Source organism: Delphinapterus leucas, chromosome 11 (assembly GCF_059928025.1).
Source record: "Delphinapterus leucas isolate spDelLeu-1000000601 "Yukka" chromosome 11, BTC_Dleu_Yukka2, whole genome shotgun sequence".
Lineage (NCBI taxonomy): Eukaryota > Metazoa > Chordata > Mammalia > Artiodactyla > Monodontidae > Delphinapterus > Delphinapterus leucas.
In genome coordinates, this window is record NC_143139.1 from 97,967,663 (window position 1) to 97,992,939 (window position 25,277).

The 25,277-nt window shown below is 56.0% G+C and overlaps 1 non-coding gene across 1 annotated transcript; it reads left to right on the plus strand.

The window, feature by feature from the left end:
• The first annotated feature begins 13,775 nt into the window (after nt 1-13,775).
• Nucleotides 13,776-13,848, plus strand: TRNAR-CCU (transfer RNA arginine (anticodon CCU)). Its single transcript has one exon. It is a non-coding gene; the product is annotated as a tRNA-Arg (tRNA).
• The last annotated feature ends 11,429 nt before the right edge of the window (nt 13,849-25,277 follow it).

Consider the following 25,277-nt stretch of genomic DNA (forward strand, 5'->3'; position numbering starts at 1 on the left):
CCGCAACAAGAGAAGCCACCGCAACGAGAAGCCCGCGCACCGCAACGCAGAGTCGTTCCTGTTTATCACAACTAGAGGAAGCCCGCGTGCAGCAACGAAGACCCAATGCAGCCAAAAATAATCAATCAATCAATCAATCAATTTATATTAAAAAATCTCCATTACGTCGTGATCCAGTCCAGAAACAAATTGTTCACAAAAAAATGCTTATGACGCGTCTTGGTATTTTCTGCTGTCTTCTAGTCCAGCCTAGTTTATTCCATTAAAAAAAAATCCTGGTCATGACCCACTAAATTGATTTCTCAATTCCTCACTGTGTGAAAAACTGGGTCTGGTCCAAACCTCTCCTCTGAAGGGCAGGCAGAGGAGGCAGGAGAGGAAAGGGACTCCCACGACGTCACACCCAGCTCAGGGCTCACCTAAACCTCACTGCTGAGGGGCTGTGGACAGACAGACAGACAGCCCGGGGCCCACCCGCAGGCTGCTTACCTGAGGTAGCACTGCCGCTCCTTGCCCGGCCAACCTCTGCAAGGAGCTCACCTGAGGACCTGTGACAGGCACTGCAGTGATGGTTCCCAAAGCCTGGAAGACAAGAGGAGGGCGGCACTGAGACAGGACACGGCACCGGGACTCACGCGACCCCACCCGGCCGGCAGCCGGCGACTCTCCCCAGCCTGGCGGCGCAGGGGTGCCTTGGAGACAGCGAACTCTGCTCTCCTCTCTCTTAATGGTAAGCTTTTCTTTTTTTTTTTTGGCGGTACGCGGGCCTCTCACTGTTGTGGCCTCTCCCGTTGCGGAGCACAGGCTCCAGACGCGCAGGCTCAGCGGCCATGGCTCACGGGCCCAGCCGCTCCGTGGCATGTGGGATCCTCCCGGACCGGGGCACGAACCCGTGTTCCCTGCATCGGCAGGCGGACTCTCAACCACTGCTGCCACCAGGGAAGCCCTAATGGTAAGCTTTTAAATCATGAAAGTAATATGTAACATGCAAGAAATTTTGGAAACCAGAAAAAGAAAGAGAATGGCATCCCCGGAAAACTATCACTGTCTCACATTAGCTTCCTTTTAAGTACGTTTTCTCTATAGCTGTACATGGAATTCTGTAACCTGTTTGTTTTTTTTTCATATTGTTTCCCTGCAAACATTTTTTGTTATTTTATTTGATCTATGAACATACAAACATGCAAAGTGAAAAGGAGGGAGGAAGGGGCAGAAAGAAAATGAAGGAAGGAGAGTCTGAGAGACAGAGAAGAGGGAGAGAGAATAGAGCAGGAGAGACAGAGAAGGGAGAATAAGGAGTTTATTAGATTTATAAAAATCACCTTAAGTTTACAGAGTACACACAGCTCAATTTGCCTATAGTTGTGACCTCAATAATCCTGTCAAATTTCAGGACAGGTTATTTAGTAAACATGATGTATATCTTGACAAAATAAAGGAGGCTACTAATAAGAACCAGCGAAGGTTAAGTAAGAAAAAAGATCATGCTAAACTTGGAGCTTCCTTCCTTCCCAGTTTCCTTGGACTTGTCTTTTCTCATTTCCCCAGAGTGGAATCCACTCTCATTTCACCCAAAGACACAGCACCACTCACACCAAACAGAATGTGATGTGTAACCCGTTTTTCTACTTGTACTTAAGGACACATGTAAGGTTTCCTGAACTTGTTACAATCTCCATAAATCAGTCCTTTAATGGTTATAGAGTCTTTCATTCAGCAGACATCATGCTATTTCCTCAGCCAATCCCATCCTCCTAGGAATTTGGGTTTTATTCCCATCCTTTTCTGATTAATAAACAGTGGTGCAATATACATCTCTATGGATAAAGCCATTTCCACATCACAAAGTATTTCTGTAGCAGAGTCTGAAAATAGGAATCAATGGGTAGGGATTTTATTTATTTATTTAGTTAGTTAGTTAGTTAGTCTGCATTGGGTCTTCGCTGCTGCACGTGGGCCTTTTTCTAGTTGCAGTGAGCGGGGGCTTCTCATTGCGGTGGTTTCTCTTGTTGCGGAGCACGGGCTCTGGGCGTGTGGGCTTCAGTAGTTGCAGCAGGTGGGCTCAGTAGTTTCAGCTCACAGGTTCTAGGGTGCGCAGGCTTCAGTAGTTGTGGCACTTGGGCTCAGTAGTTGTGGCTCACGGGCTCTAGAGCACAGGCTTAGTAGTTGTGGCGCACGGGCTTAGCTGCTCTGCAGCATGTGGGATCTTCCCAGACCAGGGATCGAACCTGTGTCCCCTGCATTGGCAGGCGGATTCTTAACCACTGCACCACCAGGGAAGTCCATCATGGGTAGAAATTTTAAAAGGTAGGACTATTTTGGGCCCTTGATATATGTCCCCACTGTGCTAACTCAGGAGGGGCCATGACCAGGGCTCACCCCAACACACCCTCAAATCTCAGCGTCCGAGTCAGGGCTCTTTCCAATGCATGATGGGATGGCCACACCTGCAGCAGGGTGGATATTCAGGGTGTGGAGATAGGAGATGACACACTCCCAGGGACTCCAGGCCCACACAAATACAGAGGATGTGTTTTGGGGTTCCCGTTTGCCTAAGGTCCCTTTTCTAGGAATCAACACTACCTACAGCTGCTGAAGGGGAGGTTTCACATGGCCACGTTTGTACCCCATGAGCCTGCCTGATGGGGAGCGGCATCTCTCACTTGGGGCCAGCCAAACCACCAGTGACCAGAGGGGTTCTCTCTTGAACTCAGAAGCCAAAATTCTTAACAAAGTGTCAGCAAGTCAACCCCAGCAATAATATGAAGGATAATACATCCTGAATAAGTTGAACTCATCCCAGGAATGCAAGGCTGCATCACCATGTGAAAATCAGTCAGAAAATAATGATATGGTTATCTCAATGTATGCAGAGAAAGCAGTGAACGAAATTCAACATCCATTCATGATAAAAAATTTCAGCAAACTAGGAAGAGAAAGTAACTTCTTAACCTGATAAAAGGCATCTATAAAAAATGAACAGCTACCATCATACTTAATGATGAATGTTTTTCCACTGAGATCAGGAATGAGGCAGGGATGTTCTCTTACCACTCCTGTTGCCATTGGACTAGAAGTCCTAGCCAGTGCAATAAGGCGAGAAATAAGGTTAACTTCCTTAACCTGATAAGAGGCATCTATAAAAAATGAACAGCTACCATCATACTTAATGATGAATGTTTTTCCACGGAGATCAGGGATGAGGTAGGGATGTTCTCTTACCACTCCTGTTGCCATTGGACTAGAAGTCCTAGCCAGTGCAATAAGGCAAGAAAAAGAAATAAAAGGCCTTCAGATTAGGAAGAAGAAATAAAACTGTCTCTGCGGATGGCAGTAGCAACTACGTAGAAAATCTGACGGAATCTACAAAAAAAGGCTGTTAGAACTAATAATTGAGCTTAGCGAGGTTGTAGGATACAACTTCAACATACAAAAAGCAACTGTATTTCTATATACTAGCACGAACATTTAGAAATTTAAAAAAATGTTTACCTGCCATTTGCAACAGCATAAGAAATGAGGAATACTTAGGGATAAATACCACAATAGCTGTACACTGAAAACTTTCAAACACTGATGAGAGAAATTTTAAAAATACCTGCATAAAGAGAGAGACATACCATAACCATGGATCAGAGGCCAGTATTATTAAGATGTAAATGCTCCCCAAATCGACCTATGGCTTCAATACAGCCTCCATCAAACTTCACCCCAAAAAGGGTAGAAAATGACAAGGTCCTTTTTAAATGCATGTGGAAATGCAAAGGACCCAGAATAGCCAAAACAACTTGAAACAAACAAAAAACAACATCAAGCAAACAAAGTGAAGGACTTGTATTTCCCAACTTTAAGACCTATTATAAAGCTACAGTAATCAAGACAGTGTGGTATAGGTGTTAAGTTATGCAAATAATAGATCAATGGAACTGAATAGAGTCCAAAAATAGACTCAAACATATATGGTCAATTGATTTTTCAGCAAAGGCTGCAAACTCCATTAACATAGTGGAGAAAGGACAATAGTTTCACAAATGGTGTTGGAACAAGTAGATACTCATATATTAAAAACAAACGAGACATAACTAATCCATACGTCTCACATATTTTTAAAAAAACCCAAATGGATCAGAGACCTAAATGTAAAGCCTAAAACTGTAAAATTTCTAGGAGAAAACACAGGAGAAAATCTTTGGGGCTGTGGGTTAGGCACAGTGTCTTGGATACCACACCAAAAGCATAATCCATATAAGGACAAATTAATACACTAGACTTCAAAAAATTAAAAACTCCTGAAGCTGGAGAGACAGTGTTAAAAGAATGAAAAAACGAGCCACAGACTGGGAAAAAACATGTCCAAATTACCTATCTGATAAAAGACTTGTATCCAGAATGTATAAAACAACTGTCAAAACCCAATAACTGGAAAACAACCAACCCAATTAAAAACTGATTTGAACAGAACACATCACTAAAGAAGATACGCTGCTGACAAATAAGCAAATGAAGAGATACTAAACATCATTCGTTAGAGAAATGCGAATTAAACCACAGTAAGACACCACTATGCACCCATTCAGACGGCTAAAATAAAAAAGGCTGACCAAGTCCAGAGCTGGTGAGGTGCATGCATTACTCTTGGGAACATAAAGCAGTGCAATCACACTGGAACAGTTTGACAGTTTCGTAGAAAGTGAAATATACATTTACCTGCTATGGACTGAATGTTGATGTCCGTCCCCCCAGAACTTGTATGTTGAAACGCTAATCCCCAGTGTGATGCTTTTGGAGATGGAGCCTTTGCGGGTGATCAGGTCATGAGGGTGGGGTCCTCACGATGGGACTAGTGTCTTCATAAGGACAAACATAAGAGGGCTTGCTTCCCCTCTCTCTCTGCCACGTGAGGACACAGCAAGGAGTCTGCCATGGTTTAAATGTTTGTGTCCCCCTAAAATTCGCTTGTTGGGATACTAACTCTCAATGTGATGGTGTTAGAAGGCAGGGCCTTTGGGAGGTGCTTAAGCCAGGAGGGGGGAATCCTGATGAAATGAATGGGACTTGTGCCTATAAAAAAGGCTGCAGAGACTCTTTTTTTTTTTTTAAATGTTGAGCCTTCTTTCAATTTATTTATTTTTATTTTTGGCTGTGTTGGGTCTTCGTCTCTGTGCGAGGGCTTTCTCTAGTTGTGGCAAGCGGGGGCCACTCTTCATCGCGGTGTGCGGGCCTCTCACTGTCGTGGCCTCTCTTGTTGCGGAGCACAGGCTCCAGACGCGCAGGCTCAGTAGTTGTGGCCCACGGGCCCAGTTGCTCCGTGGCATGTGGAATCTTCCCAGACCAGGGCTCGAACCCGTGTCCCCTGCATTAGCAGGCAGATTCTCAACCACTGCGCCACCAGGGAAACCCTGCAGAGACTCTTAGCTCCTTCCCCCAGGCAAGAATACACCAAGAAGTCTGCAGCCGGAAAGAGAGCCCTCACCTGACCATGCTGGCACCCTGATCTCCAACTTCCGGCCTCCACAACTGTGAGCAATAAACTTCTGTTTACAGTAACCACCCAGTCTGTGGTATTTTGTTATAGCAGCCCGAATGGGCAAAGACAGCATCCAACTGCAAATCAGGAAGAGGGTTTGCACCGCAAGCCAAATCAGCCAGCACCTTGATCCTGGACCTCCCAGCTTCCAGAACTGTGAGAAATGAATGTCTGTTGTTTAAGCCCCGCCCCACCCCCAGTGGGTGGTATTTTGTTATAGCAGTCCCAACTAAAACATTCTACCCCTAGGCATTACCCAAGAGAAATGAAAGCACACGCCCACACAGAGGCTTGTTCCAGAGCAGTTCACAGCACCTCTACTTGCGATCGCCCCAAATGGAAAGAGCCCACATGTTCATCAACAGGTCCACAGATGAACAAACTGTGGCAAATCCACCCAATGGAATATGACTCAGAAATAAAAAAGGAATACGCAATTGATACACACAACGTGGATGAATCTCAAAGTAATCTTGCTCAATGGAGCAGGACAAAAAAAAAGGACTTATTATTGTATGATGCCATTTATATGAAATTCCAGAAAATGCAAACTCATCTAAAGGGATCAGAGGTTGTGTGGAGATGAGGGGATCGGAGGAAGGGATCAAAGACACAGGGAAATTTTTGAGGGTCAAGGGTGTGTTTACTATCTTGATTCCGGTGATGGTTTCACAGGTGTAGACCTATGTCAAACATCTTGCACGCTTTAAATATGATAACTTACTGTATATATTATTCTAACAAAGCTGCTGAAAATAACCCCCCTACTTCCCCCCTTGTAGCTCTCTGTCCCTGGAATGAGCGTCATCCTTCTCCAAATGACACAGCAGAGCCCCACAACCCACAGAGCTGCTTCTCTGGATTATGATGGGGTGGCTCCTCCCTCTTCTGGAATTTTCCACCTGCCCTAAAGTGGGCGAAGCTCTGAGGCTCCCGTCCTTCCAGCCAGCTGCTTGCCTCTCTGCATGAAGCCAAATTATCCACATTTAACTGGAAAGTCCCTGTGGACATTTGCTGGAACAGAGCTTAAATGCAATGCAGCGAGCACCCAAACAGACGCGGTCACTTTAAGAGGAAGCGTCTCAATCCACAGTGCCGCTTTCAGTCCCTCTCCAGCACCGCTTGGCGAGCCCTGCCCAACGCCCATTTTAAAGGCTCTGCCCGCCTTCTGCAAAGGGATGCGCGTAGAAGGCTGTGCCCTCTCCCTCCCCTGGACCTGCGGTCTCTTCGGCATCACAACCCCTGGGCCCCGGCCCAGACCTGGGCAGGTGAGAGGCAGGCACGAAGGGAGCACCATTTGACTGACAAGCTTCCAGATGATTCCATCAACCTGGGGACCACAGGATGAGAAGAAGCTGGCCTGTCCATCCAGCAGGTTCTGTGATGAAAGGCCCACATGGGCACTTCACTCCATCAGTGAGCGGAGCTGTGTGGTCCCCTGGGTGCAGGGGTTCCTGCGCGGGTGACGGGTAGCCAGAAGATTCCAGGGCCCCAGGAACACAAGGGCAAATCCATGCCCAACACCTACAGGAGCCAGGGAACAGGCACAAAGCTGCTTTCCCTGGGGACTCCCTTCTGGCTAAGATGCCCAATCAAGCCCTCCAGACGAGGGGTGTGTGCCGTCTGTGTGTTTTTCCAGTCCGTGTGTCTCTGCACGGAAAGGCGTGAAGGTTGCTGTGTGTCCGTTTCCGGGTGTGTTTTCGTACCAGCTACTCCGTTCTCTGGCATCCACGTGGGCGCCTGTGTCCTGTGTGTTTCCATATGGATTCTTCTCTGGGTACCTCTTTTGCTCTGGTCCGTGTGTCTTGCGGATGCCACCGTCTGTGGTTCTAAGCCTTCATTGCAGGTCGGCGCTCAGTCCTCTCTCCTGACTTGGGACACCGGGGACATCTGTCCACACACCTTAGAAATCTGCAATCAGGGAGAGGGAGGGAGGGGACCACGAGAGGATGGGGTGGGTGGAGGCTGCTGGGGGGGCAGAGCCCCCGAGGTCAGAGTGGGTAGGGGGGGAAGATAGGGGGAGCTTTACTTTGACCTCGTTCTCAAATACTCAGTTACCAAGAAAGAAACAGGACCCGCCACAGGGGAAATACCGAACGCCTGCGGGATGTTCACAGCCCAAAGATGGTTCACTTGCTGACTCCATGAACTAAAATACTGCCCGACTCCAACCCGACGGCTGGCATTTATACTACTGCCAGGGACTCGGGGTGGCCGATGGCTCTTTAAGGAGCACCTTACCGTGTGTGGGGTGCCCTCTGTGCCACAGCAGCAGGAGGGACACGGAAGAACGGATGACTCCCTGGGTCAAGGGCCGAAGTCCCAGGCTTTGGGGAGGAGTTTGCTACAGAGAGGCTGCTGAGCAGGGTCCCTCCGCCGCCCCGCTTCTGGGAACCGTGGGTTCCTTCCGGGAACACCAAAGCCCCCTTCCACCCACTGTCCATCCTGTGATCACCATCTGTTTGCTTCTCTTCGCTCCAAAGCTTACCCCAGAGCGCGTTTTTCCACATCCATATAAACCTTTAATTAACAAGCCGAAGAGACATTTTATCTGGCAGGGCCTGACCTTTCTGCTCCGTGTTGGAACTTATCGATACCAGCAGAAACAATCATCTCAGAGACTATTTCACAAGCACCGGATAGCTTATAGCCACACTTTTGTCGAGATAAACGAGCTCCTGAGCTTCCCCGGTGGCGCAGTGGTTGAGGGTCCGCCTGCCGATGCAGGGGACACGGGTTCGTGCCCCGGTCCGGGAAGATCCCACATGCCGCGGAGCCTGTGCTCCGCAGCGGGAGGGGTCGCAGCGGTGAGAGGCCCGCGTACCGCAAAAAAATAAATAAATAAAATAAACGCGCTCCTTATGACTGCGGTTACAGCTCTAAGCATTTTAAGGGAGACAAAAAGGGGCATGAAAGTCAAAGATAACTTCACATTTTTCCTGCATCGGTGGAGTCCCTGGGGCAGCCTGGGAAACCCTGGAGAAGCTCGGTCGCGGCCGAGGCAGGTGGGAGACGCCCAGGAGACAGGGGTCTGTACACAGGGTGGGGACGGACTGGGCTTGGGGCTGGGCTCGGGTTCTGGCTCTAACACCAGCCACGTGTGGCACCCTTGCTCTCTGTCCCCAGTCTCCTCGTCCACGACAGGAAGAGTTCCCGCTGCAGGGGTGGGAGGGGGCTAAAGGGAGTGGGCCTCAAGGATCAGCACAAAGCCTGGTGCACGTCTGGCTCCGTGAGACCTGGGTGGAGAGGAAGCGGGTCAGACCCGGCTGTGCCCGGAACTGGGGCACTGAGCGGGTGCCTGGGAGGGACGTACAACCCTGGCGTCCCGGCAGGGACAGCCTCGGGGTCAGCCTGTCCAGGTGCCAGTCCTGGAGTGGCCCCTCTCCTGTTGGGCCAACCTGGGGAAGCCCCCTCTGCTCGCCAGCTCCTACCTCCCCGTCTCTAACACGGGGTGTACATGCTCACCTCCCCCGCAACAACCAGAGTAAAGTACACGAACGTGAGGAAGCGTGAAGAAGTAAGAACGGGAAACTGGTGTCCCAGGCTTCCTGCTGTGCTCGGTTCAACAGCTCTCTCCCTCGTCAGGGGACAGACCCCGGAGCCAGCCTGCAGCCAGGGCTTTCACTGTGTGGCTCAGGAAGGGGAACAGTGTGGTGAACAGGACGGGCAGTGCCCGGCCTCACAAAGGCTGCTCTCATCCCAGGCCCCGACCCGATGGCTCAGAACTGGCCTCTCTCATCTCTGCTGCCCTGCTGGATGGCGGATCCTGGAGTCCAGCCCAGGTACCGGCCCAAGCAGGAGCTTGGTGAAGTGACTGATGCCTGTCGTCAGACAAGGAGGGCCGTGGACCCCCAGGGTCCAACTCCGGGACCCCGGCAGGAGATGCTCAGGGAACTGCTGAGGGCCAGGGGAGCAGGACTCCTTGAAACCTGCACACACGGTCACCCAGAGCACCACTCCACGAGGCAAGCCTGCCCCCGACCCCCTGGGCTTGGCTCCAGTTCCTGCGCCCAGCGAGACCCCAGACCTCACAGAGCCCCCCTCCCAGCGGGACCCCTGGCGTGTGTGAATGGGTTTTGAAGTGGCCCCGTCCTGTCTATGTAAACGTGTTCCCAAAGCAGGCAGAAAGCCAGTCTTGGGGACCGGCCCGTCTCCAGAACCAGACAGGACAACCCCACGCGGCACCCTGAGCCAGGGTCCACCCTGGCCTTCGTCTGCCACATCTCGGGCACCATCCGTGAGCAGGCCTCCTGCCCGGGCTTTCCAGATGGGCCTGTTAAGCTGAGTCCAAGGGCCTTGCATGCTGGCAGCAGGGAGACCGGCAGTCACAGCCAGCGGCACGAGAAGCGCCAGAGCCACGCGGCCAGCTGTGTCTCCCACGCGCCCTGGCCCCGCGACACGCAGCAGGTTGGTGAACTCAGTCCTCTCTCCTGGTTGCAGGAGGAGGGGAGGGCAGCAGTGGGATGGGGGCCACACTGAGCCCTGCCCCACGCTCCACGTGGCCTCATGGCCCCTCCCCCAGGCCACGTGGGCAGGGCTGAGAGGAGGGAGAGTTCCCCAAGCCTCACAGCCGGGGAGGCAGAGACGCAGGGCAATGCCCCACCTGAACGCCCTTTTCCAGAACTTTCTCCACTCACGGGACTCACAATTCAGGGCTGACGCCTGCTCTAACCCGGCCTGTCCCTGGACACACCGTGCGTCTTCTCCTGACCCTGAACCCAACCTCCGACCCTGACCAGCTGCATGCCCTGGGGGGCTGTTCCCTAGCCTCTCCGTCCCTCAGTTTCCACAGCTGTCAACCACAGACAACCTCACGCCAACCTCTGAGGACGGCTGTCAGTGTGAACTGTCGCAGCAGGCGGGAGAGCACGAGGCAGGCCAAGCTCAGCCCTGGGCCAAACACAGACGACACGCAGCCCCTCCGGACGCTCGGAGTGAGCATCCATCCCCAAACTGGCAACATTCGCACAGTTTCGATTTAACGCTGGTGGCAGAGAGGGCTTCCCTGGAGTATGAGCTTGGGAGGCTGGTGGAGTGGGGGCATGTACAGACACTGAGGGCTTCCACACGCCTTTTCCCCAGCCTGACCCACCGAACCCAAACCACCGACCCTCAGACACGTGCCCCCAGAGGAGACCCAACCCTGCTTCCGGTTGCACCCGGGACACCAGAAGCTATTTAAAAAACTTATTTCCATCCAGCACTGGCAGAGCTGGCCGCACAGAGGGGCTTTCTCATATGATGGCACCAGAGAGGGGCTGCCATGGCAAGAGCTACCTGGGAATGCAGTTGGGGCGGGTAGTGGCCGGGTGGTCTCGCACTACCTCGTGTGGGACACTTGGCTCTCACGCTCCCGGGGGCCCGGGCTCCTGTCCCCACGTGGAGGGGGCGGAGCGCCTTGACCCCATGAGCTCCAACAGCAGTGACTGTCCTCACCGACAGTCACCAGAGAGACACATCCTGCCCTCTGAACTCCCGTCCACGTATCATGACCCAATCGCTGGGTAGAAAGGGCCACAGATCGCCGCTCAGAGGCTGCGGGATATGGATCCAGGGAAAAGTTTTCTATTTTAAAATCTCAGAACCCAGAGGAGAGAAACTTCTCAATTGGTGCTTAGTGGACTTGCCAAGGGAGCTCTGCTTTCCCTTCAGAGAAACCAAACAACGCGAAGCGAGTGTCTGGTGGGCACCACGCAGTAACCCCCTCGGTTTACAGGTGGAGGAACTCAGGCCCAGAGGCTGAAGGCGTTTTCCTAAGGCCACGGGACTCTCGGCTGAAAGCTCAGGTCTCTTCTCGGCTAAGAGCAGGCAGCCGCGAGAAGAGAAGGAATGTGCAGCTGGAGAAAGGCTGGACCCTGCCCTGCCCCATCCCGAACAGGCCACGCCGTGGTGCAGGACACACAGGACACACAGGAAGCCACGACGGCTCGTCGTCCGCTAACCTCGCTCGGAGCCCAGAGCGCCAGCGGACACAGGAAGAAAGGCCGTCAGGAGGTTAGGATGACTGGCCGAGCCATGGACGACTCAGACGTCAAGAGTCCATCCATCCAAGGAGGTGCTGGGCCGGCGGGTGGTGGGAGGTGGGAGCTGAAGAAGGCTGTGCAGGGCCAGCTCCCACAGGACACTCGCGGCGGCCCTGGACATCAGTCTCCAGCTAAGCCAGGTCCTTCCTGAAGGCCTCCTGGGGACAGGGTGCGGCCTTCACTCCTGTCTCCCACACCCAGTGCTGCTTGTGTGACCTCGGACTCAGTCTCCCCATCTGAGAAATGGGAGCTCAGCCTTCCCCTCTCATAGGGCTTCTGAAGACTTGGCAGTGATATTTGTGGAGCTCCATGTGGGTCCCAGGGCCCCCTCAAGGTGAGGGCAGTACTAGCCATGGACGTTGGGATTAAGTCCCAGAAACTGGCACCACCGCCCTGGGGAGGGAACGGGCTGGTCAGGTGGCCACAGCTCAGTGTCTCTGGTCTTCAGCCCCCTCCGCACCAGGCCGTTGCTGTGGGACATTCAGGAGGGTTGGGTTTCTCCTCATCTGTATGAAGACCAGTGTCTATGTCAACACAGATATGCAGATAAAACTCTCGAGAAACCGACAGGGAAGCCGTCCTAAAGAAACGACATCCACACGATGTGTTTCCTGTCGAGACTGCGTTGAACACGGTGGGCAAGGCTCCTAAGAGGGCTCACCTGCTACCACAGGGCAGCCAGCGGGGCAGTCTTGGTCAACTGAGGCCCTGGGGCTGGAGAGGGACGTCCCGAGGCCACGCTCTTGACCCAGAGGCTTGAGCGTTTGCCCTCTGCCGAGGTGTAAGAGAAGGTCGTCTGTGCCCCTGGGGCCCACCCCAGGATACGCTTCCTGGTTCCTTCCGGGCGGGGGAGGCGGGGGGAAGCCATCACTCAAGAGCAGGGAAAACAGAGACCTCCCTGGTGGTCCAGTGGGCGAGACTCCGTGCTCCCAATGCAGGAGGCCCGGGTTCGATCCCTGGTCGGGGATCTAGATCCCACATGCATGCCTCAAGTAAGACCTGGCGCAGCCTAAATAAATAAATATTAAAAAAAAAAAAAAAAAAAGAGCAGGGAAAGCAGCCGTCCAGCTGGTCACCTTCAGCCACCCACCTCGCCCACTTCCAGAAGCACAGCCCAAATCAGTTCACGGGAAAGGGCTGCATCCTGAGTGGCTGGGGATACAGTCGTCTGCGCAGGAGCGACTTGCTGCTGTGTCTTGTCTAAACGGCAGGGGGGTTCGCGCCATGCCTGGACCGGGCAGGAGCTCGACCAGGGCTTCTGCGTCTCTTCGTCGCCCACCAAGAAAGAAAAAGCAGAAGCTGAGTTTCGCTAAAGGCAGCCAGCCAGGTACTGCCGATTCCCTTCCCATTTACCTCTGCCGCGCCTCCTTCCCCACCGAGGGATGTCGAGAAGGGGGGCTGGTGCCCCACGGCCAGCCTGTGGTAGGGCCCGGCTCTCGCCAGAGCCTGAGCCCTTGGCCACCACGTGGGAACCCCAGACAATTTGGGGGGGTTCCTGGGGCCCCCGTGTCCTCAGTCCCTAAATGTCCCTGCAGATCTATCCCCTGGTTTCATCCCATGACCAGAGAGGGGCCCCTGCTCTCCACACCCACGAGGCTCCTGCCTCTGTCCGGCTGGGTGAGGAAAGTAGGGCAGTAGCCCCAGACATCCAGGCACCACACCGGGCGCCCCGGGAGAAGGCGGCCTGCTTCCCGCCCCGCGCCCACTGAGCGACTGGGCAGCTTGTCGAGCTGCAATTTTCCTCGTATCTTTATGGAATCACTGTGATGTGGGGCAAAGATAACAACGAAGCTGAGACATCAGCAAGTATTAATATAACACAAGCACCACTTTCACTGTCGTGTGAAACCAGTTTACTATTCACAGATGAGATCCGACTGCTGCCTTTATCACTGTCGGGAACTGAGACCTTCCCTGTGCTGCGGGCCCCAGTACCTCGGCCCCCATGCCTGCTCTCCGCCTCCACTGGCCCCGAGCTCGTCCACATGGGACCTTCAGAGGCCTCTGGGGGTTCATGTGAAAACCCAGGGAAAGGCACGTCTGCCTCTGCTGCCCCATGTCTCCTCCCGGCCCACGCCCGTGTCCACAGCTGGGACCCAGCACATACCTGGGTGGGGACCAACCAACCTGCACTTGAATTTCACTCCCCTGTTGGCCTGGGTCACACCAAGCACCCCTGTCCTCACCTCCGAAGCAAGAGGATCAAGAACCGCTTTCCCAGGACTTCCCTGGTGGTCCAGTGGTTAGGGCACCATGCTCCCTATGCAGGGGGCCCAGGTTCGATCCTTGGTCAGGGAACTAGATCCTGAATGCTGCAACTAAAGATCCCACATGACGCAACTAAGACCCGGAGCAGACAAAAAAATTAATTAAATAAATATTTAAAAAAAAAAAAAAAAAAAACCCAACCACTTTCCCTGTGCCCAGGACCAGAGGGGTGGGTGGGAGTCACCTGGCACCGAGCCACTGGTATGAGTCATTCAATGGGTCCTCGATTCACAAATGCACATCAGGGACCAGGTGTCACGGTGACAAGGGAGGGGGAGGGAAGGACTCGAGGGGGACAGCACTGGCCCCAGAGGGCAGTGGGGTCTCCTCATGAGGTGAAGACCAGCACGCCCAAGCCTGTGGTTCCCCTTCTGGGCACACCCGGGGCCACCCGCGCCTACGTGCACAGGGACCACACGGGAGCAGCCTCACAACAGCACCTGCAACGGGCAAGACTGGGAACAGAGCCGTCGGCCCATCTGCAGGGGGTGGATCAACAGGAACGTTCTCAGGATGGGAAGCCTCCCAGCCGCCACAGTGAATGAACCACCATACGTGCGTCCCCTGGTGAGCAGGGGGCCGATCAACGGGAACGTTCTCAGGACGGGAAGCCTCCCAGCCGCCACAGTGAATGAACCACCGTACGTGCGTCTCCTGGTGAGCAGGGGCCTTGGATGCCGCACCTGGAGCTCGGGCCGTTCCCCGAGGGTGACGGGGAGCCAATGCAGGCTCTTGGCCAGTGTAGGGGGCCGAGCGGGGCTGCTGCAACGGAGGCAGGACCCGAGGCCAGGTGTAAAGTGCCAACTGTGGCCCGGGGCGGAGCCCTCTGGGGCTGGGGGAGCGGGGGGCTGGGGTGCATCTTCACCTGTTGGGACGTGCCAGCCGCCTCCCTGGAGGGGCAAGGGGTCAAAGTGGCCAACAGTGCTGCAGAGGCCGGTTTAGATGTCCCCTCCTGGTGCTGGCCATGGTCGTGAGGCTCCTGCCCATGGGCGCCCACACCCTGGGCATCCTGCTCTCTCCCGGGGTTTGGGGAGTGGTCCCCAGTATACTGCAGCTCCCGGGGGAAGGGAGCTATACCCAGGGGACCCTCGGGAGACCATAACACTGGGTCTTTAAAACAAGAACCCTCGTCCAAAACCCGCTTCTTCGAGCCTCACGAGGGGAGTCATTTCCTGCAGCTCGGATCCCAGGGTTGCTGCCAACTGAGTTTTACTGAGTGCGCCTGGGGCAACCAGCTGCTGGCACAGGTGGCTCTAGCCAGGCTGGGTCCCGGTGACCCCGACCGAGCGCGGCCAGCCGAGGCAGGCTGCCCGGGGCCACTTAACCAATGCAGAGGTCTTTACAGGGGAGGCCGTTCTTAATCAGAAAGCCCCAGAAGACACAAGTGGCTGCCCGGCGCTGACATTTCAAACACGCTTTCAGCAGCCCCCAGTGCGGCAAAGTGGTTTCATTCACTCCAAAGGGTGTAATTTTATGCTACTTAGTAGGAGACACACGCTCTAAATGGCATCGTGGACTAAGTACTGGGGGCTGTGATCTTGAGAGTGCAGAGAAAAAAAGAGCCACGAGCCCCTGGCAACCACAGGTGTGGGGGGGGGTGCACGCCGGAAACCCCCCCAACAGACGGCAGTCTCTGAAGCCACGTGGGATCTGGGGTGGAGGTGTCCACAGGGCCAGCTACGTGGCCGCGTCCCATCGACTCAGCTGGGAAGCAAACGCCGGGTCTGAAAGAGAACTGAACTTGGGGGAGGCTGGAGCCGGTCAGGACCCCCTGTCGAATCCCCCTACTTGGGCCCCCTGGGTCCCTGTATCCCGAGGGCGAGGCACCCGCCTTGCTGCCCGGCTCCGCCTGTGGGGCACGTCCAAAGTCACAGGGATGGGGGGCGGACAGTCCTGGATGGCAGCCCCTGGCTGGAAGCTCCCCCGTCCCCACTGAGGGGGCTGCCTCTTGGGGAGGAGGCCAGCCTCTCAGCCCTGAGGCAGGAGGGGCGAGGTGGTGTCACCCACAGAGGACCCAGGGGCTGGGGCTGCAGCCTCACGGGGGCCCTGGGAAGACCCTGGGGCCGGCTCTCCTTCCTCTGTCCGTCCCCTGGAACGACGCAGCAAAATCCGACACCAGAAGGGCGTGGGCTCCTGTCCAGGGCTTCAGGAGAGGGGTCACCGGGGCCGCTCCCTCCCCTGGAGGAGAGGGGCTGCCCCCGGGGCCTGGGGCGAAAGGAAGGCACCGAGTGGCGGGTGCCGGCCCCTCTCCGTCCTCTGGGCCCCATGGACCGCCTGGCCCCCTGGCTTCGCACTCCCCGCTACCCCAGACTTGGGAGCAGTCGTGTCTGCTCCTCGGCAGGAGGCTCCGGAGCTGCTCCCCAGGCCCTGGGGGGTCACAGGCAGCCACCTCCCACCACACATCCTCAAAACAGATCACAGTGACAGCGAAATGCAATCCATAGGAGCGTCCTAACGGCCTGCTCCGGCCCGCCCTCCGCCGACCCTGGACATCTGGAAAACAGTCATTTAGGAAACCTAATTTCCACGTGTGATCGGCTGGCGCACGCCCCCACTGGCCCCGGCTTCATCATCCTGCCGTCTCCAACGGCCCAGAATCTAATGCAGGGGACACACATCTGCACGGCGCACCGGGGAGCCCGCTAACGGCCACGACTCGCTCCCCTATCGGGAGAGGCCCCCTGTGGCGAGCCTCAGGTGGGCAGTCGGGGGGTGGGGGAGCACCGGTCCCCCAGAGGCGCCTGGCTCTCCAAAGGGGGGGCCCACAGGTAAGACTGAGACAGCTTACTCACTGTGAACCAGAATACTGACTGTATGGCTCGATGGATTTTGACAAATGCCTACAGCCAAGTAACCACCACCACCTAGACCAAGATCCAGGACACACTAGCAACCCTGGAGACTCCCAGGAGCCCTGCAAAGAGGGTCTGGCTGGGGGAGCAACGTCCTGCCCTTGGCAAGCGGCTCCTGGTTTGATTGCCTGACCCAGCAGCCAATAGAAAAACAGGATCAAATCGCCACCTACTTTCTCAACCGGTTGGCTCTAATTGGCACCGTTTACTGAGCAGCTACCCTGCGCCGGGCCCCACGTGGACAGAAGGGAGCGAGGCAAGGTGGCCGCCCTGCCTGAGGGGAACAAGCTCCAGGCAAGTGCTCGGCCAGTGGAGATGCAGGCGGATGGAGGTCCCGCCGGGAAGGCAGGGGTGTGAGGGTGCTGACCGCTGCTGACAAAGCACCTCTGTGTCTAGGTGGCTTCCTCGGTTCTGGGAGGTGAGTGCAGACAAGGAAAGTGGAAGGAGGCAAAGTGACCTGCCCCAGGCAAGAGGCTGCTGAGATGCACGTGGGAGGGGACCTGAGGGGGGCCCTGGCCCTCAAAGTGGATGGTCCTTCCACTACGTCAACCTTGCCCTTCCTATACGCTTCCTCCTAACCCTGTCCCGCAGGATGAGGCCAGGCCAGAGGAGAAAGGGAGGACACACGGAGAGGAGCTCGGGGTCCCCGCGGGGCTCAGCGCGGTCATCTCAGACACACAGGCTGGGGTACAACAGTGCATTGTTACGTGCCAGACCCAGCCTGGGCAATCACAGCAATGGATTATCTGGGAACTGTTAATGGGCTAGTGGGTGGGCATGTGACCCAGCAGAGCCAATCAGAATCCCTCCCTGGGAGTGATTCTCCGACACAGAGAGAGAGGCCGTCCTCCTTGCTCAGGGACCGGAGGTTGTCCCCCAAGCCCTGGGGCCCCAGAGCATCCCCAATGGGCTGGTTCACACTGAGTAGAGGGGAGAACACAGGATGGGAGCCCCGTACAGGCGGCTCTATGCTTTAGAAATGAGAGCAGTGCCTGCTTCGCCCAAGGGGAAATTCCTGGGGCCTCTGAAATCTTGACACCTGGTTAAACACGCCCACACAATATAAATACCTACTCTGAATCGAGGAAAAAAGCAGCGCCTTCAAAATGCCACCCAGCCAAGTGCCCACACGTGCGAGAGCTGCCACTGATGGTTCCCAGGAAGAGTCCACTGTCACCTGCGCCCCCAACACGCTCCCCAGGAGGCCAGCGGCGAGCAGCAGGAAAGCGGCCTGGGGCCCTGTAGTCAGAGCCCGGTCCTGCCACCGCAGGGCTGTGAGACCCTGCACAGGTTACTCAAAACCCCTGAGCCCCTGCTTTTCTCATCTGTAAAGCAGCGACACGTAACACGCACACAGGTTTGCTGTGACAGGTAAAAGAGAAGTGTGTGACACACACCTGGAGCCTAGGAGTCCCGAAAAAAATGGTAGCTACCATGAGAGGGAGGATGACACGTTCTCGGGCAGCTGGGACTTTGATTAGGCTCCCTATGCTCCCGAGCCTCAGTTTCTTCACCTATAAAATGGGTGTGTGGAAAGCAGATCCACAGGGTGGTGAAGAGTCAGTGAGATTACGAACGTAAGGAGTCCAGCTCACCAAGAGGTGGTCCTGCCCCATCTCTGCCCTCCCCCAGGACGCCCAGGCTTCACGCAGAGCCCGCCGAGCTGGACCCAGTGACCTGCTGAGCTGTGCCGTGCCTGGGGATGGGGCGCCCCCAGCCCGCTGCCCTCGGAGGACACTCAACACCCTGTCTTCTCCGCTGAGGTCTTTTTTAGAAGGGAACAGTACTTCCAGCTGGAAATGAGTATAGTGTTAAAAAACAAGCTCTAGGACTTGAGGTAAATGTGCTGGGGAGTGGGGAACAGGGAGGGACAAATCCTCGTAGGCTAAATATAGTGGAAAACACAGTGGGAGAGTCCTGAGGAAGGCAGCGCTGCTGTCTTCACTCCTGGGATGAATGGCGAGTGCTATGGCAAAGGGGCTGGGCCTGTTTCGTTACCCCCACTTACGGGCGGCCTTGGAGGGCTCCTCCCAGCAGCATCCATTTGGGGCAGGGCTGCCAGGGCAGCGGGGACAGGGACGGAGAAGCCACTAGCAAACAGACCGGTTCAAAGCATCTCCTTGCAGAGGCTTCTGTGAGCACCCAACCACAAGGCCACACGCTCTCCCCCTGACCTGGCAGAAACGCTGGCCCCTGGCCGACAATCTTCATCTTTTCACTGTGCACGCACCCATCCCCAAACCCCTCTCCTCTGAGCTCCAGACCCTCCCCTTCCTCTCAAGCCATCTCTTCCTCCTGGGTTCCCACGGCAGGAAGGGGTCCCCTCACTGCCCCTCTCTGCCCGTGTCACAGCTGGGCTCATCCCTGCCCCTCTTCCTGTCCTGGAAGCCTTCTCCGTCTCCCCGGGCCAGGTGGGAGCTGGGGCCCTCACAAACTGCTGGGGAGTGGGAGAAGGTGCAACACTTTGGAAAAGAACTTGGTAGTTTTCTTAGCAAATTAAACACACCCTGTGCCCTCGGACCCAGCAATTTCACTCCTAGGTACTGACACAGAGAAATGAAAAAGTGTCCTCAAAACAACGTGTGCACCAATGCTCAGAGCAGCCTCATCCATAATTGCCCCAAAGTGGAAAACAACCCAAATGTCCATCAACTGGAGAGTGGACAAGCGTGGTGACACAGCAGGGCCGCGGGATGCACAGGAATGGATGGTGGCTATGCCAGCATCAGGGAGGGGCCCCGAGAGAACGCAGGGGGACAGGAGGGCCATTTACTGACAGTTGCATCCACACGGAGTTCATTGAGGTGAGAGGAGCAGCTGCCCTGGGGGAGAGCTGATGGGGCAGGTGCCTGAGAGAACTTCCAGAGGAGATGGGAACGTCTGCATCTCCATCCCCATCGCGGTGTAAGTTACTCGGGCGTATACAACTGTCAAAATTCATCAAACGGTACAATTAAGACCTGTACGTTTCAAAGTTTGTAAATTATATCTTAAAGAAAAACATTATATACTTAAGAAAAAAACAGCGAGAGCTGTAGCTCCAGCACTCGTGGGAAGAAAGGAAAAGGGGGTGCCCCCGGAGGTGAGTGCAGACCCACGCCCATGGATCTGGGATCACCAGATCACCACACCCATCCGCCTACCACCTTCCAGAGGCTTCACAGGCGCCCTGCTGCATTTGGACGGGAACCCGCAGTCCTACTTCTGTCAACGAGGGCCTGGACAGCAAGGTCCCGTCTCCGGGAGGGGCCCCGGGACTGGAATCGGGATCGGTATGATTTCTGGGGAGCGCTGAGCAAAGCACTGGAATGGGCGTGGGCCATTTATGGAAGTAAAATGCGGACGGGCCTCACAATCGTGGACAGGACTTTACTGTCCTGTTACATACTTTTGTTCTCACGTCTCTGAAAAGCATCAAAAGCACCTGAAACAGCAGGGAAGGGGTGCCGGTTGAGGACTAAGACGGACGGAGGACGTCCCAAACCTCACTCAGGCTCCTGGGCCGGGCACGCGATGCCGGCAGCAAACGCGCAGAGCTGCACCAATCAACGGCGGCACCTGCAGTGAAGGGACAGCTCGGAGGTGCAACAGGGACCAGAGGCCGCACAAGTGGAGGCAGGGAGGCCAGGGAGGAGGTGCAGGGGGCCCCAGGGAGGCCACATGATATGACAGACAAGGCAGCATGGAGACCTGGGGGTGTTTCAAGCAGGATGTGACACAAGTCATGAAAAACCCAGCAAGAGCCCAGAGTTCATTGGTCGGGACACAGCTATGAAAATGGTGAAGTCCCTGTCTTCAAGAAACGCACAACCAGGGCTTGGGGGAGTACAGCGCGTGGGCAAACTACTGCCGCTCTGAGCCTCGATTTCCCCATCTGTAAAAGGGAACCGTCAAGGTAAAATGCAGACGTGCCCAAAACATGACCATCCTGCACCAGGCACCATGCGGTGAGATCACGAGGAAACTGACGCCTCCTCACGGCAAGAGGGCCTGACCCTGCGGCCTCTGGGCAGGCCTGCTCCAAACCCTCCAGTCAACTTAATTATTTCCACACTCCGAACATGAAACCCGGTCCTTAAATTCCGCGGGAGCCTGTGTCCTCGGCGCGGTTCTAATTATCGGCGTTAGCGCTGCTGATCTGCCGCCCTCCTGCTGCGAGCGACTTCCTAGGTGGCCGTGGTCCAGCACCGCATCCTACCCATCCTCGTGTTAATAAGCCAGAATAATGAGGCCGTGCGGAGCAACAAGCCTCACTGGATAGAAAGATATTTTAATTTCACATTTGGGGTCTCGAGTTATGAGGGACAACCAGAGGTAGAAGCAGGCACGACCCCAGGGGGCCAGAGCAGGAGGCCGAGATACTGCCCGGGTCAGGCAGGCTATCGGAGGACGTCGTGGACCAGGCTGGGATGCGAGGCGGGGCTCTCGGGGTGGGGGTGGGGGGGCTTTCTGTTCAAGCTGCACAGATGTGTGGGCCCCTCGCACCATCCCTGCCTCGGTCTGTCCCTGCACACCCGGGGGGCCAGGACACAAAAGGGGGCACAGCTCAGAGGGAGCCCATCTCATCGGCCCTCACTCAGGGGGAAAAGGAGGGTCGCTCTCAGCCATGACCCCCTGCCCTTGGCCAGGGAGCCCTCCAAGTGCACCCACACCTGTCCCCGGTGCAGACGGTGGGTGCCCTGGAGTTCCCCAAAGTGCCAAGGGTGAAAACAATGAACGAGCAGCCCTCGAGGAAGGAGAGGACCAGACAGGAGGCCAGGGCTGGAATAGACACCAACAGACAAACTCCCTCTGAGGCCTCTGTGCACCTGGGACACCTGATCCCCGAATCGCCCTGCTGAGGAGTCGGCTGGGCAGTGGCGCGGCAGACACACGGGGGCTCTACCACCACTGGGACCTCCGCTTCCCGCCCACTCGCTCCAGCCAGGCTGGGGGGTGGGGGTGGTGTGGGGTGGGACACACCAGGGCCCGAGGCCTCCAGGGAGGCGGACTCGCGGTCCAGGGGGAGGAGAAGCGATGGGCTGCAGGGCATGGCGGGGAGGGGGGCGACCACCTGACCTGCGAAGGGGGACTGGCCAGCTTACCGCCATTTTGTGGAATTTAATTTCGTGTTAGTATGCCAACTTCTAAACATTCCAACTTGTTCCAATTTTTAAAAGCTCAACAAATATTTGTTGAATGAGAAGAGAAATTAGAGAGTGATAATTCCAGCATTTTTACCAAGCCCCTGCCGTGTGTCACGCAGCCCGGAATTTATTTACTACTTCAGGACCCCGGAGAGCACTCACAACGACTGTTCCCTTTCACACAGGAGGACACGGAGGACCAGAGGGGCTGAGTGACTTGCCCAAGGTCACTCGGCTTTGAGCCCGCGATCCACTCGAGGGAAATCCCAGAGACCCCGGGTCGGGAGGCAGCAAGGACCACCAGGTCCCGGCTGCAGGATTGCCTCCCAGCCCCTCCCCATGTCCCCGGCACCAGGCCTCCCCACGAGCTGCATGGCACTGGGCTCACAGCGAGGGCCAGGTGTGGCGGTCTGCCCGGGTGGGTCAGGCCAGCCTGCCCCTTTGTGGCTCAGGTCCTGCACCTGCAGGCTCGCCCCCTCCTCTCCTGCAGCCCTGCTTTTCATCTCAATTGCTCAGGACAACAGCAGGCACAGGAGGCCGGGGAGGGGGGGCAGAAAGACCAGAGATTACAGGTCCCACGGAAGCCGAGAATGTCCTGATTCTCTGACCTGCTGCTGGACACGGAGTGTAGACTGGTGAAACTCGGCCAAATCCACCAGCCACACTAACGGTGGGGGGACCTCAACCTGGACTCTCAGAGCCTCTCCCCCATTCAAAGACCTGAGCTGTGCACCTACTGTGTGCCAGGCACGGGGGCTGTGGACAGGCCTTTGGTCCAGTCCGTGGTGACAGGCCAAGGTCAGGGCACTGGGGGCCGTATCAGGGGGAGTGGGGAGGCCCTGCCCGGCCTTCGGAGCTGCACTCACTCCTTCATCGATTTCTTCCTGCCTCCCCTCCTCCGTGCAGCCCATCCTCAAAGGCTTGCGGTTCAGTGTGGACAGACCGTCTGCTCTGTTCATGGGAGGCAGAGGAAGCATGTCACCTTCCCAGAGGAGGCGACAGTGAACCAGACCACAAAAGGAAAGGGCACAGCTGAGCAAAAGCCTGGCCAGGAGCAGGGGACCTTGGGGACGGGGAGGAGCCTGCACCAGGCAGCAAGTTTGGGGCCAGAAGGGCCTCAGAGGCCAGGCTCAGGGGCCACACTCGTGCTGGCACTGCCCGAGGGTTCACTCCCCTTTCCCAGCTGGACTCACAAAAGAGACTGACATTCACCTGAAACCTGGAGGTGGGGCCTGGTAACACAGCGCCAGCACCGCTCGCAGGGCAGTGCCCCGGGCCCCAGCACCACGGAACACAGAACCTGGGGCAGAAGAGCCACAGGGACACGGGGCACAACGGCCCTGGTCCAGGCCCGTCATGGGCGCGGCTGATCTCCCCGACAGCCCTTTGAAAAAGCACCGATCTCATCCCCAGTCAACATATGGGAAACTCAGCTTAGTGACTTGCCCAAGCTGGGAGGGGTAGGGGGCTGGGTCTGAACCGGGCGCCTGGCCGCAGGGCCCGTGCTCTGACCACTGCTCTAACCGCTCTCACAGCTGTGCGCCTGCAGCTCGGGCACAGCCTGGCGTCTGAGCCGAGACCCAGGACAGCAGCAGGGAAACCGCGTGGGGGGCAGGACTGCCCGAGCTGCCAGGGAGACACAAATACATCTTTGGAGACCAGCCGGGGAAGGAGGTGGGTGTGCAGGGACCTGGTTCACTTCTAGCAAAGCCCTCGTCTTGGCTGGACCTCAGTTTCCCCATTTGTATGATGGGCCCTGAGGTCCAACGTGAAGGGTCAACGCAGGAAGAGGGTGTGCAGGGCTCACCGTCCGTCCTCTGTCCCCTACTGACAATTTCACCTTCGGTAACAGGCTGAGCCCCCTTCAAGCCTCAGTTTTCCCATCTGTGACATGGGAATGACACCACCACCCACCGGTAAGAATCAAGTGGGATGTGGAGGACGTTCTGTAGACTGTGAAGGGCTCTGAACCTAAGCAGCTTGACCTACCACTCGGATCATCAGGCTGCGTAAACTCTGACAACGAATGTGCTCTAAAACCACATCCCTTCGAGGGAAATTCAGGGAGGAAATAAGCTTCGTTTCCACGTGCATCTCATTTCCATGTGCATCTCATTTCATGCCTTGGTGGCATCAGGGATGGCGTCCTGGGCCGGGGGTGGGGGGGGCATGCCTCCAAACCATATATTGGCCTCTAAAACCCATTTCAAGCTGTTCTTCCTCCCCCAGTCACTTAAAGGCTCTCTGGATTCTGGGAATGATCATGACTTAATGACGGCCACCAGGAGGCCCTGACAAGGGCCTGGCCATCAGGAACACGAATGCATTATTGCCTCAATACAGGGACAAACCGGGGACCCACAGACAGGCATGAGCAGAGCTGGAAGATGTACTGACAGTCACACAGGACGCCAAGCCACACCCGGCCCCTGCCTGCTCCAAAGCCAGCCTGCCAACCAGCAAGCTGACCCGACCCTGGGTTAGGCCGGCACACCCTGGTTCCGCATTGGTGGATATGGGTGTGGGACGCCAGGCCTGTGGGTGGGGTGTCCCCTTGCGGGAGAAAGTCCTCAGGGCAGGGGAGGAGGAAGTGGGCAGGGCTCCTCAGAGTGAGTGAGTGACTTGAGGAAAGACGCATTCTTTTCTTTTTTTCATATCTATTTATTTATGTATTTGGTTGCACCAGGTCTTAGCTGCGACTCGCAAGCTCCTTAGTTGTGGCAGGCCTGCTCCTTAGTTGCAGCACATGGGCTCCTTAGTTGTGGCATGCAAACTCTTAGTTGCGGCATGCATGTGGGATCTAGTTCCCTGACCAGGGATTGAACCCAGGCCCCCTGCATTGGGAGCGCGGAGTCTTATCCACCGTGCCACCAGGACGTGCCCAGGAACGACGTGTTCTGAAGCCAAAAGTAAAGCCGTGGACGTGCAAAGAAGGACACGGGGAAGAACACGTCAGGCTCGGGGTCAGGCAGAGAGGGACCCTCGCTCGCTCACTCGTTCTCGCCTTGTCCAACATCCGCCTCTCTGAGCCTCAGTTTCCTCCCCTGTAAGCTGGAGCAAGATGCTTACCTCATAGGATCACATGAGATTTCTGCATAAAGGTTGTACTGTGTGTCTAGAACCTGCTTACTAATGGCCCGCTCCTACCTCCTCCTGCCTTAATTTCCTGTCAACTGCCGGTGATGACGCTTGAATAACATAACAGTAGAAAAGCCCTTAGTGCACAGAAAGGGCTGCAGGAGGAGTGCTCAAGCTCTCATTCACGAGTAAATTCTTTCATCTCTCTCCCCCATCTTGGGAGGCCCGTAGGCTCCGTACTTCCCCGGGAAGAACAGGCAACGTGGTTTTCGCAGGAGCCGGTAGGAAGAGGGTGAGGGAGAGATGGGGGTCTGATCCGGCTCCCCCCTCCTCTGTGAAATGGGGCGATTTCATTCCGGCCAGATGATGTGAGGTCTGGTGCTTCCCATGCAGACACACACCT